Source organism: Lissotriton helveticus, chromosome 12 (assembly GCF_964261635.1).
Source record: "Lissotriton helveticus chromosome 12, aLisHel1.1, whole genome shotgun sequence".
Classification (NCBI taxonomy): domain Eukaryota; kingdom Metazoa; phylum Chordata; class Amphibia; order Caudata; family Salamandridae; genus Lissotriton; species Lissotriton helveticus.
This window is the reverse complement of record NC_136073.1, coordinates 222,222,287-222,247,390: the sequence shown is the minus strand read 5'-3', so window position 1 is coordinate 222,247,390 and position 25,104 is coordinate 222,222,287. Positions and strand designations below refer to the sequence as shown.

The 25,104-nt window shown below is 46.5% G+C and overlaps 1 protein-coding gene across 2 annotated transcripts in view; it reads left to right on the top strand.

The window, feature by feature from the left end:
• CA5A (carbonic anhydrase 5A) overlaps positions 1 to 25,104 on the top strand; it is a 294,099-nt gene that overhangs the window by 167,583 nt on the left and 101,412 nt on the right. The gene's annotated exons all lie outside the window — the stretch shown is intronic.

The window sequence follows — 25,104 nt, the reverse complement described above, 5'->3', positions numbered from 1 at the left end:
CAGACTTCGTCCCTGGTGAAAGGCCTGGTCTCGGGGGACTATTATGGGTCTGAGTGATGGGCGCCATATTGGGGACAGTCATTGCTCAAATAAAGATCGCCGTGGTGATGAAGTCGGCCTTATACTGAAGCGCTCCTTATTATCAAAGAGGCACTGCATCAGCAATAATCAGTGCCAAGCAAGAAATAGTTCCAGACAATCAAATCATTTGTTAAATGCGCCAAGTTTTAAAACACAGGCGCCATTTTGAGGTCAAGAATCACTGTGTTGATATCAGCTTTGCACGGAATGGAGCCCCATGCCACTATGAGGCATTTCAAATGATCCTGCTCTGTTGGGGGGAGGGGGGGGGGGTTGCAGATGATGATCTGACCAGAAGATTAAGAATGGCTGAACATAAGCTAACACTTTGGAATGTATCTGCTCTGGATTGAAGACATTATTTTCGGGTGGAACATCTTATGTGCTTGAATACCAGGATGTGTATATTGTAGAGAGCTCTATTCTTAACCGACACCCCTCTGGCATGGTAATTCTAGTCCATTGTAGGGGTGCTTCTGAGAAGAGTGTAGAGGATCTTTGTGACCTAGTTAATGATCTTGACTATTCTACTAAAGTCCTGGCTATGAGTCACAAGAAAACTGGCACAGTAGAATTGTTTATTAAGCGCTAGTGAGGATTTTGTGCCTTGGCTGTGTGGAAGACAATGTGGGGACACAAATTTTCTTTAAGTAATTGAAATCTCTTTGCTCTTTCTGTATTAGATATACATTGTCATCGAATTTTTGAAGTGTATTCTGATGTTTCTGGATAAGTGTGTGGATGTAGAATACTTTGGGCTAGGGGAGGCTTGGGAGGCAACTGCTGAAGCAGAAGGAATTTAGAATTCGATTTAGGATGAGTTCATTATAAGTGACCTGATAGCCACCCAGTGACTGATGGCGGGGAGGCAGTTGGAGGTGGGGCATGAATTTGGAAATGGTAAGTATTTGCCAGGTGGACATGGTGGTCCTTAGGGTTGTTGTTTAGCGGTTATGGGTCGGGCTAAAATTTAGTACAGGCAGTTTTTCTCGGTGGGGGGCAGTGCTGCCTTCAGGCCTCTGCCTAATAATATAACCGCCCTCTTAATCTTGATGGGAAGATTTAAAAAAAAAAAAAAAAATTATAATAATTCTTTATAAAGTTAATTATGGATTTTATTTGGTACATACTCCATACATCTTTTACATTTTAGTTCTCCCATTAGATCAGCAGTGACCACACCAGGAACCTAGCAATGGCCACAGTTGCAACTATGCCAGGTACAGCAACGGCTGCCAGTAAAAAAAACAGCACAGCATTAATCATAATTGTAACCACAGTAGGGACACCAGAAACCGCTGCAGGTACCACTGAAGCAACAATGGCTTCTACCATAGAACGGACACCAGCCGCCACCATCGTTGTAACCAGAGGGGAAAAAAACAAGCAGTGGCAATGCCAATGGGTCTAGCTTTTAAAGACTGTTATATGGTAATGTGAAATGTTACAAGGATAGTGTTGGAATGGATTTGTATTTGTAAAGAAGCACTGTAAAATAATATTGTTGTAGGTTAAAAGGTCAGGTGACAGTTTATTTGACAAGCCAAAGCTAAAAAAAAATCCACGTGGGTTAACGGCTGCCCTCCTCCCATTTGTGTAGTTGCCAGAGAAAAACGCACAAATTATCTGGTTATCTAAGACCATTTAATAGCATGATTCCCCTTGAAAGTTCAACTTCAGGCAGCAGGATAAATAGACAAAGTGATCCCAACTGTGGGGATAGCAAGCTCGTATTTATTTTTATGGAGGCACACACATTCTTACATGTAATCCTGGCTCCTAACATGTGGGCTGAGATGAAGCCCCTCTACTGGTGTTCTCACATGATGTCTGGCAACAGCTGGGCTGTCAAACCAGACCATAAAAAGGGATGAGCCGAATGCTTAATTTAATGTGAGCCACTGGTACCTACTATGGGGTGTTTTCCAGTCCATTGTGTATTGCTCATTGTGCTACTTCAGATGGGAACCAACCATATGCACATCACTATTAGTCATACCCCAGTAGTAATAGTCCAGCCTGAATTGCTAAACTGTGTCTCAGCTGACCGGTGTCATCTTATTGGGCCTCATCCTTAAGGTATAACGTGAATCCTACAGCAGAATGACCAATCTAACACCTGTCTGGGTACATTCTCAATACTTGGGTTGTCTTGTATAAGCATTGACAAAGCCTATAGGCCAGACTTTATTGCGCCAATCTATATTTAAAATGTTTTTTCTTTCACCCTTTACGGTACTGCTGCTGGTATGCAATGGATTTGTTTCGATCGGAACAGTTGTTTGTTCCTTCTTGCTTGTCTGCTAAGACTCATTGTTCCTTTAGTTTCTGGATTTTGCAGTTAGTGCTCTTGCCTTTTATGTTTTTTTTAACATGCATCCGATGTGATGGGAAGTATGCAGCTTAAACTCGATGAACTTGTTTGCTAATTCATTGGCTTCATACAACTAACATTATTTATGTTTGTATTTTTATTGACTTTAGATCTTTTAGTCAAGGCCTTAACAACTTGACCCTTCCTTCACCGAATATTACATTTACATGAATTATTATCCCATGTAAATTACTATAATTTTGGCAGATTAGGCAGTTGCTAACTTGCCAACTTGACACATTTGCATTTATGGTAACCTGGTGTATTACTGCAAGGACTGCATCAGCAGGGACAAACATTTCCTCGGTTGTGAGCGCATACCTTTGAACATGGCTGAAAGTGTGATCTGGGCCAGGCAATACACACGGGATCATGTATGATTTCCACAATATGAATGAGACCATTTTTCTATTTAATGGCTCTAAATAGTTGTTATGATTTGCCAACTCTAGCATGTTTTTATGTATTTATTGGAATTTTACAAGCGCTCTAACCTAGCCAGTAAGCAATGCATTGTTGTAGATAGTAGAGGGGAAAGGATGCTTCAGGATACTGAACGTTGATGAGGGTATTCGCCTCTGGGTCTTAAGCCTTAGTTGAGTTTAAGTTTCTTAGTTGATTGTGGATGAGATGCTCATTGAAGATATCTTTTGATCTCTCAAACATCTCACATTACTGTGCCACTGAACCTATGTCACTTCTGGAATGATTGTGATGGCTAGATAAACAATGAGTAGTTTTACCACTATTACAAATATGGAGTCTCATGAAATCAAGTTGATTCCAAGAGCTTGGCCCTGTACAGTAAATAGAGGATGTTATCGTAGAGAATTATGCTCCTTACCATTGGAATTTCCACACTACCTCAACTTTCACTAAAGCCAGGTTATGAAAGCAGATGGTGTCAGATTTCCAACTGGTTTCTGTATTTCTTTCAGATAGCCGGAGTTCCAGGTTGATGCATTTGGTGACATCGTCAGACACTTTTGCTCTGAATAGGCTGGCTTGATTGATTTTTGTAAATGGGAGAAATGCGAGCGTGGCATTTTTACTGTCTTCATTTTGTACAACAATACTTTCCCTGAGGGGGCGTGGCTAGCCAACAGCCAAGATGGCCGCACTCTGAGAGAGCTCTGTGACTAACGAGCCTTCCTCTCAACATCCGAACATTAATCCGCCTTTTCAGCAGTAGCCCAATGGTATGACCTGGAACGTCTAATCCCCTGGTACACTTGACTGTAATCCGGACCTCTCGACGACCTTCCCCTGTGGAGCGGCACAGTGTTGAACATTGCGGCCTCGATTGGCGCCTAGGACCGGGGGCTCAAGTGCGGGACACTCCCGGTGACGTCTCATCATATCAGCGACTGTCGCCCTCGCTGTGTAAACGACGCCCCCAGGGCAACAACCGAACGTACCTCTGATCCGGCAGCCTGCTGAGACGTCTACCCTGGTGTAGCGCTCCCCACGCACGAACCAGACCGCGCCGGGCGGGCGCCTGCAGGTACCAGTGCAGCCCCTGCGGCGGCGGCGGAACATAGTGAGGACGGGCCGGGAGTGGGCGGTCCGCGGGGTGTTTCGGCTGCCCCTTGTTTCGCTCTCCCTGGGCCCGGAATCAGGCGTGGTGATCGGCCGCCGTGCCAGCCCCGTCGCGGGGACCTCCAGCGGCGGAAACACACTGCCTGTAGCCGTCCTGCCTCCGGTCCTACACTCACCGACCACCAACGCCGACATCGATTTGCCCTCCGATCCCTCTCCTGAGGCACCGCACCGGCCTGAACATTACGTCCCGCATTGGCGCCAAACACCGGGGACTCGATGGTAAGACAGCCCCAGCAGCACTCCAGCACTCCAGCACCGCAACGGCAGCCAGTAAACTGCACCTAGGATACTGAGCGACGGTGCCTCGCACTGGGCGGCCGGCCGAGAACCCATCCAGGCGGTGCCCCACTTGCCTACACTCCAAGAACTGCAGAGGAGATCCAGGGGGGATCGGTGCAACATCGGCAAGAGTGGGACACCGCACCCGGGGAAGGGAAGACCATACGACACCGATCAGGGGACACACACCTGCAACTGCACTGTAAGACGCTACCGGCACCTCATGTGGCCGTGACGTGGCGGTAACTTTCCCTGGTTGGCAAAAAATCGCCACAGCAGGCCTACTCCGGGGCTGCGGGAAGCGGGGACAGGGAACAGGAACACACGCATTGCGACTGTCCCGCATAGCGCCCCCGGCCATAGCAGAGGTGGGGGAACGCCAATCCTATACAACGTACTAATCACTCTGACCAACATCTATACCGTGATGGCAGGCAGGGGTACAAGAGGCCAGCAGGCCCCGAAACTGGACAAATTCGCATACCAGAAGGCCCAGACGGACACTGTGAAGGGAGACACTCCCCAAACTTTGCCCCAGCCAACAAGGGAAACAAATACTGCGGACAACGTTACCCTCCATGATGTCATGGCGGCCCTGCACACGATGCAGTCCTCAATTGGCACAATCACAACGGAGCTATCCTTGATCAGAGCAGACTTTGCAAAAATGTCCGACCGCATGGTGGAGGTTGAAAAAACGACTACCGACTTAGTAGGGGACACGTCTGACTTGCAGCGTAGAGTTTCAAAACTCGAGGAAGACAACCACATGCTTAAGACGAAGCTGGACGATCAAGAAGGTCGATCGAGACGTAACAACATACGCCTGATTGGCGTACTGGAGTCCGAACGTCGCCCTGCCCTGGACCTCTACGTTGAAGACCTCATCTACAAACAACTGAAACCCAAGGGCCTGTCGAACTACTTCTCAGTTGAACGCACCCACCGGGTACCGGGAGGGCAGCCAAAATCCGGGGCGCCACCTCGTCCCATATTGGCCCACATTTTCAATTTTAGGGATCGGGATGCCATCTTACAAGCAGCACGCACTCGCCCTCCAAACAAAATTGACAACACCGAAATCCACTTCTATCCAGACTACACAGCGGCCGTAGCCCAACAGCGACGAGGATTCAGAGAGGTCAAGAGACAACCGCAAGCACGAGAACTCAAGTATTCTATGATCTTTCCAGCAAAACAACGAGTGGAAGCTGAAGGCAAAACTTGGTTCTTTGACTCACCGCAGGCGACTCAGGAATGGCTGGAGGGCTGGAGGAAGGCAAAAGGGCCTAGGAATAGAGATCAGCAACGGAACCGCGGAGGAAGAATCCCCCAACTAACAGAAGACACAGAATAAATCCCATATGCCACAAGAGGGACATCGATACTAACATTCACCCCCGTGTAGCTGACCTCTTCGAATAAGTAAGTTACTTACTCCTTTCACAAAAAGGAGAGAATCCTAATAGCGCACGGAGAGAAGTTGAACCGGATGGCCACGGGCCATGACTGTCCAAATGGGGTGGCATCCCGCTCATGCACGAACTGATCCATGCAGGTAGGACGATTGACCACAACGGGCACTGCATGTTCACTCTTGGAGGGGGGGGGCTCGAAAACGGACACAGAAGTCTCACCCCCAAGAACAATTTTCTTTAGTTGGGACTACAAGCACTCTGCTCAGTTGGGGGGGTGGAAGGTTTATTGTCCACCGGGCAGGGAGGCAGGGAGGGGGGTTTGGGATTTCATTGTTATGAGTTTACAATGTTTTAGTTTTTGTTTCCTGTTGCTAACCTGGTTGGCGTTTCCACAGCACACACCACTACCACCTGGGGCCCACACCACACCCTTGGACACATGGCCTACAATGGTACACCAATACGAGAACATCCTTACTCGGTCCATACGACCTGACACACATCACATCAGCAAACCAACGCAAACCCGGGAAAGCACTATGGGCTTAGACACGCACCAGCCCTCGCCACATGGGCAGATCCAAAAGGCAGTACTACATTTCCTCTCCGGAGACTATGGCTGAACATGACAGTTCGACACTCGATCCCCAATCACAACCCTTGATATCCCCCCCGCTAACGGTCATTTCGTGGAACGTTAATGGGTTGGGCCATAAAATAAAACGAGGACTTGTCCTACAATATTTGAAGAGGAAAGCACCCACCCTGGCGTTGTTACAAGAAACACACCTAGTAGGCACGTCAAACCAGGCACTTAATCGCTGGGGCTTCAAGATGGTCGCACACGCTGAGTTCTCCACCGGCTCCCGCGGAGTGGGTATCCTCATCCAAAAAAGCGCTCCCCTAGTGATCAAACGCACCTGGGTGGATGACAGAGGGCGGTTTGCGGTGGTCAACTGCCAGTGGGAGGGAAGGCCTTACAATATACTATCGGTCTACATTCCGCCAGCACTACACCAAGAGACTTGTTATGTTATGTTATTGGCGATTTATATAGCGCACGGCTACTCGGGCAGAGTGTCCCGGCGCTCTACAGATCTGTAGAGAGAGACAGAGCAGAGACCAAGCGCACTAAAGGCTGAAAAGCCAGGTCTAAAGGCTTTTCCTGAAAGACAGGAGATTATCAGCTTTTCTCAGTGAGAGGGGGAGCTTATTCCAAAGCTGCGGGGCACAGGCTCTGTAAGAACAACCTCCAATGCGCGAGTGCTTTACAGATGGAACGACAGCTAGGGCTTGAGTGGCTGAACGTAACGATCTAGCAGGATGGTAGAACTGAACATGTTTACTGAGATAGACTGCACCAGTACCGTGCAAGGATTTAAAAGTCAAGGTCAAAGTCTTGAAGATGATACATTTCCTCACCGGGAGCCAGTGCAGTGCATCAAGGAGGGACGAGGTGTGGGATCTGCGGCTTAGGCCAAAAATGGCCCTTGCGGCAGAATTTTGAACAGTCTGTAAGCGAGATAGGAGGTACTCTGGGAGACCTAAATAGAGCACGTTGGCGTAGTCGAGCCTGGATCCAATCATAGCTTGTACAGTGATTCTCCTATGAGCCTGTGACAATAGAGGGAGGAATTTCCTGAGTATACGTAGTACGCCAAAACATTGGCCTACTAGGGCAAGAATCTGGGGTTTAAAGGTAAGACCATTGTCAAATTTGACACCCAGATTCTTGGCGATCGCAGTGGGGGAAGAAGGAGGGTGCATATCTGCCGGCCACCAAGATTTCCATTGGATGTCAGGGGAGCAGCCAAAAAATAGAATTTCAGACTTGTCTGAATTGCATTTGAGCTGATTCAGCTGAAACCAGGAGAAGACCGCCTCTAAACAGTTTTTGATAGTCACCTGCGAAATCGGAGTTCTTATCGCAGGTGAAGAGCAGCTGCGTATCGTCCGCGTAGGACACAATACGCGCGCCAAAGGTCTCCACTAATTCAGCCAGAGGGGAGAGGTAAACGTTAAATAAAGTGGGACTTAAAACTGATCCCTGTGGCACTCCCACATCAAGAGATGGAACAGTTGCTGAAAAAGGTGGTGACCAGATCATTTGTTGGCGCTCGGAGAGGAAGGACTTAAGCCAATTGAACACCGTCCCTCTGATTCCGATCTCATGGAGTCTAAAAAGGAGCCGGTTGTGAGGGATGGTGTCAAAGGCCGCTGAGAGATCGAGTAATACCAGCATTGCCTTCCCTCCGCGATCTGTCACTTCCTTTATAGTCTCAGTTACCTCCAGTAGGGCTGTTTGTGTGCTGAGGTTGGAGCGAAAACCTGACTGCGTCTGATGCAGAATGTCATGGGCTTCTAAAAATTTTGATAAAGTGGAATGTACATGTTTTTCTGCGAGTTTGGCAAGGGCAGGAAGCGGAGATATTGGCCTGTAATTGGAGTGTTCTAAAAGGTTCAAATTAGATTTTTTTATAAGAGGGATGACCTGAGCCTTTTTCCAGGTCTTTGGGACCTCGCCCGAGGTGAAGGAGGCATTGAGAAGAGGATTGATCAGAGGATTGAGAACAAGGGCCATTTTGTAAAGGATTTTAGCGGGGCAAGGGTCAGAGGGAGAGCCGGATTTCAGTTTTTGAAGCAGATCAAGCGAAACCTCCAACGACAGAGGAGGAAAAACTGACAGAGTATGGATGTCCTGTGGAATGTTCATAGTAGATGAAAGGGGGCCAAAATCAATGGCAGAGGCGGTGGGCGGAAAAGATGCCTGGATGTTAAGAATTTTATTGTAGAAAAAGCTGGCTAGCTGATTGACCCAGAGTTCAGAGGGAGAAAATTTAGGGTTTGAAGCAAGGGGTGAAGTGAATTCCCTAACGATTTTAAATATTTCCTTACTGATGTTACAAGCTGAGTCAATTCTTTTAGCGAAGAAAGCTTTTTTCGCCAGTGTAATTTCTTTATGATAGGTCTTAGTAAGATTTTTAAACCTTATTTTCAAGAGGGCATCATAGTTTTTTCGCCACAATCGTTCGGCTTTCTTGCAATTTTTCTTAATCTCGTGAAGTTCGGTGGTAAACCAGGGGGCTGAGATACGTTGAGATGTTAAAGATCTGGCAGAAATGGGTGCCAATTCATCAAAACGTTGAGCAAGCCAGGACTGAAAGCTAGAGAGGTCCTGCTCGATGTTGCCGGTCAGTTGACAAGGATGGAATGCCAAGGACTGCTCCAGCATATCAGTGGTGACACGATGGAAAGGGCGGAAAACCGTGGGTTGAGTGCCATTTTCAGTGCAGGCAGATTTAGAAAGACCCATGATATCAAAGTTTAACAGAAAGTGGTCTGACCACGTCATAGGCAGTGGTGGATGGGATTGAATAGACACAGAGGAAAAAACTTGGCCTAACAGATGACCTTTATTATGGGTAGCTACATAAAAGTAGGGTAGGAGATCAAACATGCTAGTAACATCACTTAATTTGACGGAGTCACTAGACTCAGGTTCGTCCATATGGATGTTGAAATCTCCAAGAAGAAGGAGATGCTTATATTTCATTGCAAGAGGGGATAAAGTTTGATGGAGTTTATCGCAGAAAGGGCCCAGGTGGCCAGGTGGACGATAGACCAAAAGGCCGGCGCAGGAGTGGTGCGGGGAAAAGGATAGGCAGAAGCCAAGGGAATCAACCCCAGGAATGTTGTCAATTTCAAGTACAGAGCAGGTGTATCGCTTGTCTACCACTATCGCCACTCCTCCTCCTCTTCCCAGCTCTCGGTCTTTCCTAACTATATAGTAGTTAGGGGGGAGGGCAGTGGAGATGTCGGGGCTGGAGGAGTCGCATAGCCAGGTCTCTGTGAGAAAGAGACATGACGGCTTCTGTTCTGAGAGTAGGTTAAAGAGGTCAAGGGCATGCTTACCAAGAGATCGAGTATTTAAAAGCATGCATGGATGTATGTGGGCCATCGCAGAGGTCCCCCCAGCAGTATTATTTAAGCCGGAAGTGACTCGTGATGAAGACAAAGTAGAAGAAGAGCATGCGCAAGTCTCACAGAAATGCCTGACATTAGCAGGGTCACATAGATGTTTGGCACACCCCGATCGAGTGATATTCCCAAGCCTAATTAGAGTGTCACGGTCTTAGGTAATTACCCTCTCAGCGGTGCAGCCTAGATGTGCCAGGTCTACTGCCGGGCCGGGCGCCTCCGGGACGCGGACGGGCTTACCTCAGGCGCACCTCCGGCGCGCATAAGGCGCGCCCGCTGCACTCGTCTGCTGCACGTCCTCGGAGGCATGCTGAACTTATGGGGGCGGAGGCAGGTCACCTGACGCTAAACACTAGCGTGCCAACCTACTTCCCCCAATATGGCGGCCGCGCTAGAAGCAGCGTCCAAGATCGAGTGTGGAGTCAGGTAGGTAAACAATTACTCACACACGCTGTGACATCTTCATTCAACACGCGCTGTGGAGACAATGCCCGGAGTCGGCAGAGGCTAGAGCCAAAACACACAAGCCACAAGTTAAAAAATGCAAGTAGCAGTAGTAAATCACGCTAGTTGCAGACAAACAGAATTTCAGCATAAATTTTAAAAAGTGTGCGTGTGTGCAAGTTCCCGGCTGAGCCTCAGGAACAGATCTGAGAAGGCGGTGAAAAGTTCGACCTTTAAGGTCACCTGACGCTAAACACTAGCGTGCCAGCCTACTTCCCCCAATATGGCGGCCGCGCTAGAAGCAGCGTCCAAGATAGAGTGTGGAGTCAGGTAGGTAAACAATTACTCACACACGCTGTGACATCTTCATTCAACACGCGCTGTGGAGACAATGCCCGAAGTCGGCAGAGGCTAGAGCCAAAACACACAAGCCACAAGTTTAAAAGTGCAAGTAGCAGTAGTAAATCACGCTAGATGCAGACAAACAGAATTTCAGCATAAATTTTAAAAGAAGTGTGCATGTGTGCAAGTTCCCGGCTGAGCCTCAGGAACAGACTTTCCATGACCTGGGTAAGCTACTGATCGAGCTCCCAGAAGGGGAATTCATAATAGGCGGCGATTTCAACACAGTATTGAATACGTCCATAGACCGGCAACCTCCGCGGGATACTACAAGACCCGCCCACATATTTGAAGATTTCATGGAAGCACTTGGGATGCTGGATATATGGAGAATTAAACACCCTCATGAACGCCAATACACATTTCATTCGGGAGCCCATAATAGTTCCTCCAGAATAGATTACATGCTGACATTAGCGATTCCCCCAGACAAGATTACAGTAATAGAACACCTCCCCCGGGGGATATCGGATCATTCCCCGATACAACTCACCTACACGGCGCTACCCACCCGGCACCGGAGAGTCTTCCCGGTCTACCCTGGATATCTCAAAAATAGAAAGATCTTGAAGACACTGATGACCTCCACCACACAATACTTTGACGAAAACTTACACTCGGTGGCCTCACCATCAGTCCTCTGGGAGGCATATAAGGCAGTGATTAGGGGCCATGCTATCTCCACCATCACTAAGCACAAAAAAGACCAAAGGGCTAACATTGAGGCACTAGAAACAGCTGTCCAAACTGCAGAGTTGGCCCACGCATCAGACAACTCGGAAGAAACGACACGCACCCTAGCACTGGCATCTCAGGAATACAGGGCGTACGCTGAGGATATGACCAGAACGAGACTGACTGACACAATGCACAGGGTCTATGAATTGGGGGACAAAACAGGGAAAATGCTTGCATGGCTTGAGCGAAAGGAAAGGGCGAATAGATGTATCGCTACATTCGAACTCCCAGACGGCACCCATACGACATCTCCCACACGCATAGTAGAAGAACTGGCCACTTACTACGAGACGGTGTATACTGCGCGCGGAGGGGTGACAGAGGAAGCTAGCATGGCATTCCTCCAAGACGTGCCTCTGACCACACTGTCCCAGGAAGACGCGCAAGCACTGGAGAGTGATTTAACAGGGGAGGAAGTAGGGAAGGCTCTGGCAGCACTACATACTGGGAAGGCCATGGGACCCAATGGCCTGCCTGTGGAGCTTTTTAAAACACTTGCACGACAGCTAGTCCCGCACATGCTCCCCATGTATCACGACTGTTTGGAAAAAGGTACACTCATGGCGGACCAGAGACTGGCGACCATTGTGTCGATCCACAAACCTGGCAAACCACCTGACCTCCCGTCCTCCTACAGGCCTATCTCCCTAATGAACACTGATGCAAAAGTTCTGGCAAAGCTCCTAACCCTCCGACTGCAGGCCCACCTCACAACCTTAGTTCACCCGGACCAATCCGGCTTTATGCCTGGGAGGAACACGTCTTTGAACCTCCGCCGCCTTCATGGAGTCCTGCACCGCATCCCTATGCTGCGGGAAGACGCGGCCGTTCTCTCCCTAGATGCAACAATGGCCTTCGACCTAGTGGAATGGCCATTCCTATTTGCAGTGCTTCAGAAAATGGGGTTTGGACCGAAATGTTGTAGTTGGATTAGATTACTTTACGCCGAACCCCTCGCGCAAGTAGTGGCAAATGGCCATACCTCGCGTGCATTCACACTGGGACGCGAAACAAGACAGGGATGTCCACTATCCCCACTCTTATTTGCCCTAATATTAGAACCCTTAGCGGTGAAGATCCGCCTTTCCCCTCTGATTAAGGGAATAACTTGGGGGACGGGATGGGAGGACCGCATCTCTCTTTATGCGGATGACGTATTAATCTACCTAATGTCCCCTACAGCCTCACTGGCAGCTCTGATGACCATATTTAAAAACTACGGAGAGGTGTCAGGGTATGCCATTAATTGGGCAAAATCACTACTGTATGTCCTCCTAGGTCGGCCACCCTTACTACCCCTGGGCTGCGCACTACAAACGGTCACTAGAGGTTTCAAATATCTGGGAATATACGTTGCACCACAGGAATCAACCTTTGTGGCAGAAAACCTAGCACTCCCGAGGTTTTTATATGTTTTACAAAATACGCCCTTTCCGGTCCCTCTCACGTATTTTAAATCCTTTGACGCAGAAATGTCCACCCTCCTCTGGGACGGAAAACCGGCCCGCATAGCACAGTCCAAACTGTGCCGCTCCTGGTATGATGGGGGAATCGCCCTGCCCTGCGTAAAATTATATTACTGGGCGGCACAGCTGATGGTGGTGAACCAATGGCTCCATGCCTCACAACAGGACCCAGCCTTCCGCCTCGACAGAACTGTCCTGCCCGCAGACCAGCTGATGAAGGCACTTTATAACACCAAAAGACGCCACAAACTATCGGGTCCAACTGCCCATACGGTTCGGATCTGGCACGCAGCACAGAAGGCCCTGGGTTGGGAAGGGGTACTCACACTGGCCACACCACTCTGGGACACATGTCCTCTGGGTACCCTGGCAAATACCAAGGGTTTCAGGCAATGGGACCTCATTGGCATTTCGAAGATTGGTGACTTATGGAAGAGGGGTGAGGTCGTCACGTTCCCCACCCTTCAAGAACAATACGGGATGGCGGATACTGAACGGTATAGATATGCGCAAATCAAACACGCCTTACAAAGCGCCATTCCGACAGGTACAACTCTTACTGAATCCTCCCCACTAGAGGACAGACTCCTCACGGACTGTCTTGACAAGAAAGCGATCTCTCTCACATACCGAAAACTAATCAACAATCTCCCAGATCCCACGGTGGTTCTCCGTAGCAGATGGGAGGTAGAATTAGGAGATATTGAGGACGAAGACTGGTTACATGCACTAGCATCGGCAAGAGAGGCAACCATACCATCACGGCTCAAACTAGTACAATTGAAAATATTACACAGAATATATTACTCCCGCGCGCTCCTGCACACATTAGGCCGTATTCCAGACCCTAATTGCTTACGGGGATGTGGCCTCCCGGGTACGTTCTATCACATCATTTGGGACTGCCCGAGGGTACTGCGATACTGGGATAACGTACTGTCTGAAATCTCGGAAGCAACAGAGGTGGTCCTACAGAGAGAACCTAGATGTTGCCTATTAAATATTTGGTCCCCTACTGATATGGATCGAGGTATGCAGACTTGGGCGACGCTGGGTCTAGCTGTTGCAAAGAGAAACCTTGCTAGGAAGTGGGGGTCTGGAGTATTGCCATCACTTACACAATGGGGGAATGATATGGATATAGCGATGGTAGCAGAAAAGGCTGTATATGTCCATAGAGGATGCCCCAAAAAATGGTCCAAGATTTGGGGGAAATGGAACGAATACCGAGGACACTTATGTGAACCACCACAAGAACTGTCGGACTGTGAAGCAAGTCCATAGAGGCAGGAATCGTTAAAGAATGTTGGGACGTCGTAGTTTTGATCTTTGCATGGGGGGAAATGTTATTCCGTTATTACCATTAGATAATGTTGAATGCGGGGAAACACGAGTGAAGAAATGTAAATTGATATGTACTGCCTCGAGGACTTCCGGTCCTTCAAGATTCAAACTGTGCAATACCAAGGGTACCTTACGATTAGAGGAAGAACTTAAGAGACAAGATTATGTCCACTGATACATAAGGATCTGTACACAATTGAACTGATGATGTATCTCCTTTGTAATGCATTTAATCAACCACGGTGTTGTGTAACTTGATGGAAAGCTCACAAAATGTTAATTAAAAAAAAAACAATACTTTCCCTACATTAAATAAAATAAATTGGCTTGTTAACAGCCACATCTGTTATAGCCTTGATGGTGACATAGCAATTCAATGCATAATTATTAGAAACTGATTCATTTAGAGCAATACACTCGCTGATTTTAAGTGTAGCATTTCATATACTTTATTCGCTAATTTTCCATTAGTTTTCAATTTTTTTAACTGGAAAGGGGCTTTCATGCGCCACCATCTTTTAAGTGAAGATCTGAGATATTGTTAGGTGGAGGCAGACATAGCAATAAGTTCCTTCTCTGGGGTAAACTATCATTAAAATGGATAGTAGTGATACCCAGGGACTTAGTCCCCTCTTTGTGCATTGGTTTGCAAGCTAAGAACACGACTCTAGTTCTATAATTTCTTTAGATTGCCATGAGTTTTGCTCTGTTGTGTATTGAAGGTGGCTTAATAATGTATATGCAGGCTTCAAAAATGTCGAACACATGCTTGCATCGCCATCTTAACCTTTTCATTGCCATGTCTCTTCCTACGGGGTCTCTGATATTTATTATATCAGAGACTGGGAGCAAGTGTATATTCATAACCCTATTTGTTATTTAACAAAACTGTGAGAGGGCTATTTAAACTGTTTCTAATGTGTCTTTTCGGCATACCTCTGTTGCCTTGATGTGAACTCTCATCAACATTTTTTTTTTATACTCCAGACTTTGAATTTCTTTGTATGGAAGCCTCGGAAATCGCCCAGTGACTTTTTTCCAGACAGACTAATAATGAATCACAAACTGTTAACAGAGAACTGTATTCACGTAATGCCAGCATCCAATATGTTTCGCTCTTCATAAGGGTTGTGTTCTGCTTGGGTAGTGTTTGCACAGACACACAAGTGATGCTTAGTGATTTTTGTAAATTACTACAGAATCGCTTTCTAACATTATAGACCTTTTAATCCCATGGACATATTAAAACCAAAGGTAATGCTATAGTTTATCATGTGCAGCCCGAAGATTCCATTTGTTCCTCCAATTTTAATATCTCTTTCAGTATTATCCTAATGCCAAAAGACCCCGTGGGGTTATAGTGCACTTTATAAATTCACAAAAGTTCTATATATGCAGCCTTACTCAACAGGCCAATAAAACATGTACAAAAATGAATCAAAGTTTTAAAGGAAATAATTAATTGGCATCCTGAAGCATAAAAAAAACCACTGTGTGGAAAGATGGTGACATCTAGTTAGTTCCCTGGGCCTCCAAATGTGAGTTACAAGGAATTCATAAAGTTTCAATCAGTCTGAAAGATGTAGGAAAGTCTTGCTTTAAAACAATATTTTTATTATTTAAACAGTTTCATAAAAAAAGTACACAACACTTCACTTGCACACTGCATACAATATTACAAATGTATACTTAAGTGAGTCAGCCTTATTGCATATCCACACACATAACCCTAGGGCTTGCTAGGGGAGGGAACTACAGGCTACGGGTGTGCAGGGTGATCTTGCCTCCAAACCTCATATGCACACACAAAAGAAGCTACCCTGAATAAACCTCTGATTCTGTCCACAAAAAAGAGCACTCTACACTTTATTAAGCGGGGTGCAGGGCATCTAAAAAAATGGGAAGGACTGTCCTCATACACCACCAGGTGTCATGCTTCATAATTTGCAGTCCTCGCGCTCTAGAAACTACGTTTGGTGGAGAGCGGGCCTACACCTGGAGACAAGGAGGCACTTCTAAAAACTAAGTGGAGGCCTGTTATAAAGTGAACGGTTAAAAACCAATGTAAACAACAAAATACATTTATTTTTTAGGTACTTACGTGATATTAAAAATCAAGACTGGGTCTATGGGGAACTAGTACCCCATCACCACCAGTGTCATCAGTATGTTTCTGCCGTATTGGCCCAGAGGGTCCGTGGCATTCATCAGGATGTAATAACTAGGGCTCCTGCAGTTGGGACGAATTTGTGGCATGGTGTGCATCCAGAAACATTAACCTTCTTTTTGCTTCTTTAACCCAAGTTTTACTGTTTGTTCTTTTCTGTGGCGCAGCATTTGTGGTGCTCTGGGCACAATTAAAGGTGGTCTACAATTTCAGCATTCTTTCTGTTGCTGGACCAATCTCTTTGTTTAAGTCACCTGTTGTGACTACGTCATTAAACATGCCCCAGTGGGATCTTAACCTGCTCCTCACCTTCTTCAAGTGCACGCACTTTGAGCCGCTACTCAACTGCCAACTTTGCTTGTCCACTATCAAAACGCCCTTGCTAGTGGACATAACACCGGCCAGGAGGGTCAGCAAACTGCAGACACTCTCTCTATTTTTTCGCAGACAAGCTGGTTCTGAGGACCTGTGCCTCCTTACTTCCGAAGGTTGTGACCTCATTTTGCATAAGCCAAAACATCACCTTGCCTACCTTGTTTTTCATTCCACCTCACCCTTCCAAAGGAGAGGAGATACTCAACCACCTGGAACTAAAAAGAGCATTGTCATTCTACCTTGATTTCACACGAGTTCTGGATGGACAATTAACTCTTTGTAGGGTATGTTGGTTAGATTACGTTTCTAACAGATAAGTCATTACCGAAGGTAAGCACCATGTTCTTTAGAACATATGAAGAGGACACACACGATTTGTGGTTATGTGAGTCACGGTAGTGATTTTTCTCTCCATGCTTTGTTTTATGAGTGCCTTTCCTGACCATCATTGCAGCTCTGAGTTGATTCTCCAGCCTTGTGTGATAACCTGCCAGTGTAGGAACACTCCTTCTACTAGTAGTGAGGAGTGAGACCTTCAGATGGCAGGATCCAGAGAAATCGGACAGAGAAGCGCCCTGACTTCACCAGAAGATGGAAGATCATGGCTCCTCACTTCATACTTCTTAAGGTGGCACGTCAAGGAGTGTTCGAGGCCTTAGGAGCTCGTTTTTGCAGGACAGGCGAAGCTTGCAATTATTGTAATGGCAATTTCGGCAGATGGCTTATTTGTCTGTGTGTTGAAGGCTGTTTGGAGAATGTCCATGTTGGGGGTGATCACTGTCTGTCTCTTGTACCACTTGAGAGTGAATGAATTCCGATCGCTTTGCTTGCGCAGCTAGCTTACGTAGATAGGATCTCAGGTGAATCTTAACCAAAGAGGAGTTCTGCTGGTAGTAAGTCGATAGGCATGCAGTAGCTCACATGTCTACCAGAGCAATTAAGGTGAAGCCTCAGAAAGGAGTTTTACTTTTCAAAGAGACTGCATCATCAAGGAAGCCACACAGTTGCCACAGTAGCATATATGTATACATATAACACTGAGGCTACTATGTTTAAAGTGACAGGATAGCTTTAGGTGTTGATTTCTCAGACCTTTCTAAAGGGAACAGGCGTCCCTTAAACGCCTGCACACCTAAGTGGAGGAATTGATGCTAAGGTGACTTACATGAGGAGAGATTTAAGCAACTTACTCCTAGAGGTATGGGCACGGAATTAGCCGCTGGGGCTTTGGAGGACACGGATGAGCTACTCAAGGCATCCGCATCTACACAGAAAGAGACATCCTCTTGGGAAATGCCTTCCAGCTTTGCGAAGGTGTATATGTTGCATCAGTCAATAAAATGCTGACAACCTGGAAAGCAAGAAGAGGACAGCAAATGTTTGTTTGCTATGCAGGCTTACACAAGGAGCCTACTCTGAGTTGAAAGATTCCATCATATCTTTTCTGAGAGTTGCTGTAGGATCCATTGGAGACCTCCAATCCATCACTTTGAGACCAGCATGCAGGCCGCCTTTGAGTAAGGAAAATGGTGGGGCAGCGGTTCAAGAATGCTAAGTTCTGAAAAGGTGTAGCAATGCTGCATAGTCTTGTAGTGGGCCTTAAAATAGACGAGTGATGCATATCCCCGTGTTTTTTTTCCCTGGACATCTTTCATGCCATGGTTGCTAGATGGAGCAAACTACCGTATTTCAGGAGCAAATTCCTTAACTGCATATTATTATATCATCATAATAACTTTATTTCGGCCAAAGTGGCCATTAAAGTGCATAAAAAAAGTTACATTTTTACAATCAGTAAGGAAGCGCTGAACAGTCCGATTCACAGATGCAGAGATATACATACACTATGAATTTGTTTTTTTTTCCCAATTAGGGAGTTAGACCATTGGTAACGACAGTATGGGAAATATTTATAAAAAATATATATCTTAAGAATATAAGTTAACATGTAAATAATAAAATTCGATTAAAAGAATAGTTATAAAAACATCAAATGAAACCATCACAAGCACAAAAACCCCTGCCAGTAGATAGTATATTGCCGTACTCATGATCTGAAAATCCAGTCACAAATTCCCCTCTTTTTTAACAAATTACCCTATGCAAAAGTTTAAAAACTGCATATGTTGCCCTCCTTGTTAGCACGTTGCCCTAGATAAAAATCTATAGACTGCAGATATTACAGGTTGGCAAGACCAGTAGCAAGAAGATACCTTCTCTTGGACCACATCGCAAATAAAAATGTTGATATTACAGCAACAGTGACCGGGTCAGTATCTGATTTTAGAGTTCTAAAGATTTCTCTATAATTCCTGATACCCAGGTTTTTACAAAATTGGATCACCCACCTAGATCTGGGACTCTTACAGCCGGACAGAAGAATACCACATGTATAACGGTTTCTTCCTCCACTGAACACCCGGGACAAAGGCGGCCTGCCCCGCCTTCCCACTTGTTTGTACGAAGGGTCTCATACCTAAATTGGAGATACAATTTCTTTAGCTAGTACTGGTTGCATAGTGTCAATCACTTGTTCGAATTTGTATTGACTCTTATAGTCGAAGAATTCATAGGTTAAACTGGAGGTGTCAACTGTCTGCACAATACACGCCAATTTGTAGTCCTTCGTAGCACGTGCTAGGTTTTTTTTTTTTTATTTCAGCACATGCAGTTTCGGGTATAGACCATAGGTCTCCAATCCCCAATGCTCTAGTCCTATCCCTAATAGAAGCCAACCAAGGGATCTTACCTGCCTCCATAGTGGACAACACAGCTTTCAAATCGTCCCTATAATGGACCAGTTCTGGGGTACAACAGAGACGTTGCCAGTATAACAATGGACGCGACAAGATCAAATCTGCTATGGGACTAATACCCAGCTCCGTTCTGAGCGGAGTGATAGGTGTGTTCTTGGGTAGACCGAAGATCTGTCTCATGAAATTATTTTCAGTTACTGTGAGTGCTTTCGCGGGGCAATGCCCCCACAGTTCTGCCCCATATACAGCTGATCCCCTGGCTTGTATTTTATAGATTTCTGCTGGGGGACTTCTAGCCTTTAAAGCCAAAGTTTTATAAAGTTTTAGGATCCCTCCAGTAGCCTGAGTCCGTTTTAAGTTGGCCTTGATGATTTGGGAAGCCCACCCAATTTTATCATTTAAAGAGAGTCCCAAATAGTCGAAAATAGAGACTCTTTCTAGTGGTCTGCCATCCAGAGTGGGGTGGGAACAATTGATGGAATTTGGATTAAAGACCATGTATTTGGTCTTTGTGATATTAACCACCAAATTCCTCCTCGTACAGAACTGGCCGAATTCCTCTAAGACACGCTGCATCCCCATAGATGATTTCGAGAGGAGCAGGGTATCATCCGCAAACATTAGTGCAGGGATTTTGCGGCCTGCCAGTTTTGGGGGATCTATATCTTTAACTGCAAGATGGTCTTCAATTAACCCGTTAAGAAAGAGGGAAAAATGGGTTGGAGCGAGCACACACCCCTGTCTCCCCCCCCCTTCTCAACGGGAAAAGGAGAAGTCAGATTGCCATTCTTGCCAAACCTCACCCTAGCGAAAGTCCCTACATGGAGACGCCTAACCTGGTGGCATAAATACGGTGGGGCTCCCATGTCGAGCAATATACCCCAGAGTTGTTTGCGGTCAACCATGTTGAAGGCTGATTTTAAGTCAACGAACGGGAGGTACAGACTTCCACCCTCCAAGACTATATGTTTCCAGTGGATCAGTTGTACCTAAACAACTGATCAATAGTCAAAGTTTTACTTCTAAAACCCGCTTGGAGGGGAGTCAAAATATCGTGGTCCTCCATCCACTCGTGTAGCCTAGCTAATACCACTAGTGTAGATTTTTTGAGACACGTCTATCAGACTTATGGGCCTATAATTTACCGGGGCGATTGGAGACCCCTTTTTATAAATCGGGATGATCTCGGCGCCAGCCCAGGGGGCAGCATCCCATTAAGGATCGCATTAAAAAGCAGTTGGAGGTATTTGGCCCACACTGCCTGTTCACTTCTATAAAGATTCCCGGAGATTCTATCTAACCCAGGGGCTTTATTTGGTAATATCTTCGCAAATTGCGATGGACACCTCAGCCAAAGTACAGGCGGGTTGCTCTATAGGAGCGGCTACAAATCGAGTATTAATTATATTGCCGTGCATAGGTTGATCTCCTGTTGAGCTTGAGTATAGTTGTTTAAAATGAAGGCGCCAGGCATCCTCAGAAATATTGGGCTCTATGGCGGACTTACCCTCGACACATCCCGAGTGGATTAAGTTCCAAAAACCTCTAAAATCTTTTTGATCTCAGCCACTTTTTATTGCCTGCCATCTTTCCATTTTCCATTCTGCCTTTGCACATAAAATCACCTTTTTAAAGGAAGACCTACTTTCCCTAATAATTGCACTATCGCCCTTTTTAAGGGATATCACAAGCACCTTTTTAGCATCTCTGCACTTCGTATTGAACCAGGGAACTATACCCCTTGGTCGGTTGCTCTTCATTAGTTTATTGGTGTAAAAAAAAGGGTGCCAGTGTTGCAACAAATTCCTGATGGAGGGTTGCTAACTCTGAATTAAGGATCTCACAAGCTCCAGAGCTGATAAGGTTTACCTTTTCCAGCATGGATATGACACATAAATAGATTTCACTTATTGTATCTTGGGACTGAGATACTGCACCCCAACGGATGCGTCTACCTCCACCGACCACTATTAGATTATCTTGTTCCACAGCTTGCCCCAATTCTGGGACTCGTATATCCAACGACAGGACCAGGGGATTGTGGTCACTTTCTGGCTGGGGGAAGACACGAAACCTGTTTGCTTTGTGCCAAATTTCGGTATGTATTAAGATGTAATCTATTATGGATTCATGGGCTGGTTTGTTATAAGTAAAATGACCCGAATTATCCTCGACAAACCTGCCATTACAGGCCCTCCGTGAGTGTGTAAGAGTTAAGGATGTCAATTGAAGGACCAGTGGGGGGGGGGGGGGGATCGTCCATCTGCTTGGGGGATAGGCATTGGCAACAGGAATCAATAGGGTTGGATCTTCCTTGGACAAAATTGATAAAGGCAAACCATTTAGGGGCTCAAAGTGGCAGTTGAAATTGCCACCTATGATGGAGGGTGCTTCCCTGGAAGTGTTTCCAACAAGGCTGCCAAATAATCCAACGTTGGTGATGTATACCCATGCTTTACTGGTCTGGAGTATACATTCATAATAGCCCAGTTGGGTCGGTCAGCCTTGGAGATGAGGATGCATTGGATATCCGGGGTATTCTTGTCAAAGCTCCTTACTCTGAACCCCAAATGAGAGCCCACCCAAATGCATATACCCCCAGATGGTCTACCTCTTACACCTTTCACTGCTGGCTCACTGTATGTTACAAATCCTACCATATGTGGGGATTTTAAAGCCCAAGTTTCCTGAAAAAGGCATATTGCATGCTCGTTTACAAAGTTGCCCCAGTCCAACTGCTCTAATTTGCCCCATAGTCCTACTATATTCCAAGACATAACCTTGGTGCCATTGATGGTTCCTTCCATCCCACCCTCAGATTTGGGGACTATATTTTGCCCAGGGGAGTTAGCAGGAGTACCATGCGTACCTATGTTTTCGCATGAGGAGACAGTGGACTGATAAAATGTACCCTCCTCCCTAGCTGGTACATTATTAAAATTAAATTTGGAGCCAGCCACCAAGTGGCCAGAAACCTCAAGTACACTAGAATAGCTGGTCCTTGCCCCTCCTTCACACACACTTACATTCCCATACTGAGGTGGTTGAGCCAAAATGGAATCAACAGGGTAATTAAAGGTAATGGTCGGTGATACCTGAATTGGCTCCAGTCAATCAACCATATCCAAGATGCTATATCTATTACTTACAGGGATGTTAAATGCAGAATTAAAGCCATCCGGCCCTGGAGTGTTGGTCCTAATTCCGCTATAGTGTCGCCCTGCCCCGATCCTATCCTGGTGCCCCGATCGCTCACCTTGTGATGGTGTAGTATAGAAATAATTAAGGTCCAGGGCCTGTATGGAGGATTTGGGTCTGCGATGTGGTCCCTTACAAATATGGTGGGCTGCCCACCTATCTCCAAAATTAACTACTATGCAGTTCCCTTGTATATCCTTCTTCCTCCAACCAACCCAATTTATAAAATTTTGCTGCGTATGTTTGGAGGAAGGGGCCTGTGGGTATTTAGCCAATGGGTGGTTTTGTTTTTCAATTCAGTGTAAGATTCTGACATACCCTCAGCTAACTCCGGGACCCCAGCCAAAACAACCACATATGGTACGGACTCCAGTGGCAAGTCAAGGTGTGATAGAGTATTAACATAATTATCAGAGCCATTCAAACCACCCTGTGTCCTTATTACGGAGACCATTTCCACGGGTTGGGGTTGTTGAATCCCTCCCCTCAAGGGGGCGCTATTTCCCGTGGGCGGTCTAGGATTGCCGGTCGTTTGACTTAATGCAGACTTCCCACGCACTGAGCCTTCCGTTGATTCTGCAGCGTGGGGGTCTGGATCTGGATTCATATTGGCAGTATTCACATCCCTACACCCCTCAGTAATTACTTTTTTGCCCTGATTTTTCCCTAGTAGATTGCTCTATATCCCGTCAAAGTTTATCGTTGCCAAAGATTCAATTTTCACTAGCCTCTCCTCTATCGCTAAGAGTTTATCAAGCAGAGGTTGCATAGTGGAAGTAATGAGGCCACCAATCTTTGACAAAAATCAATCATCTAATAGCGACGAAAGACCAGGTGAAGGGGCAACAGGTACTATAATCTCCTCTGGCAAGACTGGGGTTGGATGGTTGGCATCAGATAATCCTCCATGGTCATTCAACTTCAGAATTTGTTGGTTTTTTTTGCCACTCTGTAGGCCCTCTCCTCGCTTCCTTTTTGGAATTGCCCCCGTCTTCTTTACAGATTTGGCTTGTTGGGCTTCCGGGGTTTCCCCCACTGCTGGGCTCATAAGTGCCTGAACATCAATAGTGGAGGCTTGGGTGTTCTTACGCATAATTCTGCTTGGATGTTCACGCTCCCCCCTCCCCTCCCACCCCCCCACCCCCGCAGAAAAATGCACCTCCTCCCCCAAAGATTGAGGGCTACCTCCCAGTTCCGCGGCTTCATGTGCAATAATTCCACCATTTGCTCTCACTGGAGTTCGTGCCATGATCAAATCTCCCATCGACGAGCGTTTGGCGAATTCTAGTTCTTGAGACTCTCTGCGCTCAGTCAGAGCGATTTCATGTGCCAGAACCGAGGTAGCCCTTTTGATGAATTGATCCAAGGTTCCAACTACATGGCCCCCTGTCTTCACTTTCCTGCTTTTTCCTTCATGGCCAGACATTTCGGTCCAACTAGTAAATGCACTAAAACTGGTTCAAGGTTTTGGATCACAAGCAAAGGTAAAAATACTAATGGCTGACCTTATATTGCAGGTGTTAGAGGGGTGGCCCAGCCCAGCCTCCACTGGGCACAAACTGGCCCGCCCTTGGCCCGTGCTTCGCCCATCGCGCGTCTTCGCGCGTCCCGCGGAACGGGGGCCGCGAGCTGTAAAATAGCGCAGACACAGGTGTGCTTAATCACAGGGCTGCTGGTCCTGGATGTCCCCACACGGCGTCAACAGAGTCCCGGCTGCGAGCGGCTCCCGCGGAGCGGGGGCCGCAAGCCGTGAAATAGCACAAGCACAGGCACAGGTGTGCTTAATCACAGGGCTGCTGGTCCTGGTAGTCCCCTCACGGCGTCAACCGAGTCCCGGCTGCGAGCGGCTCCCGCGGAGTGGGGGCCGCGAGCCGTGAAATAGAGCAAGCACAGGCACAGGTGTGCTTAATCACAGGGCTGCTGGTCCTGGTAGTCCCCACACGGCGTCAACAGAGTCCCGGCTGCGAGCGGCACCAATATTATTACAAGTTAAACAGTGCTGTATTCTTTCTGCCAGTTGGAAAGTGGCCCTGGTCAAATCAGCCACCTTATATTTTGAGTCTTTAAAAAACGGTATTATTTTTACTGCTTAATTTTGTTGTGAAGAATTGTGTTACTTTGACTGTATAATTACTCTATTGTCTCATTTACCACTTCCAAGATGACTATCTAATCGTACTTTATTCTGATTGTCTTCTTCTTGACAGTGTCCAAAACTTACTTTGATTATTCTTGCAGAGCGTAATCTCCACTTGATACTGAGTTGATGATTGTTCTAATAATATAAAGGTCTAAAACTTTATAAATCCAATTACTCTCACATTATGGTTGTAACGTTTTTCTTTTATGAATGCAAATAAAAATTCTTTAGAGAAGAAGGGGGGGCTGGCTGGTCCCTTATTCTCTCCAGAAACTGATTCAGTCTTTGAGAAGTTTCAGGCTCATAATATCTGCATTATACAAAGTTCTCCAATCTACAGAA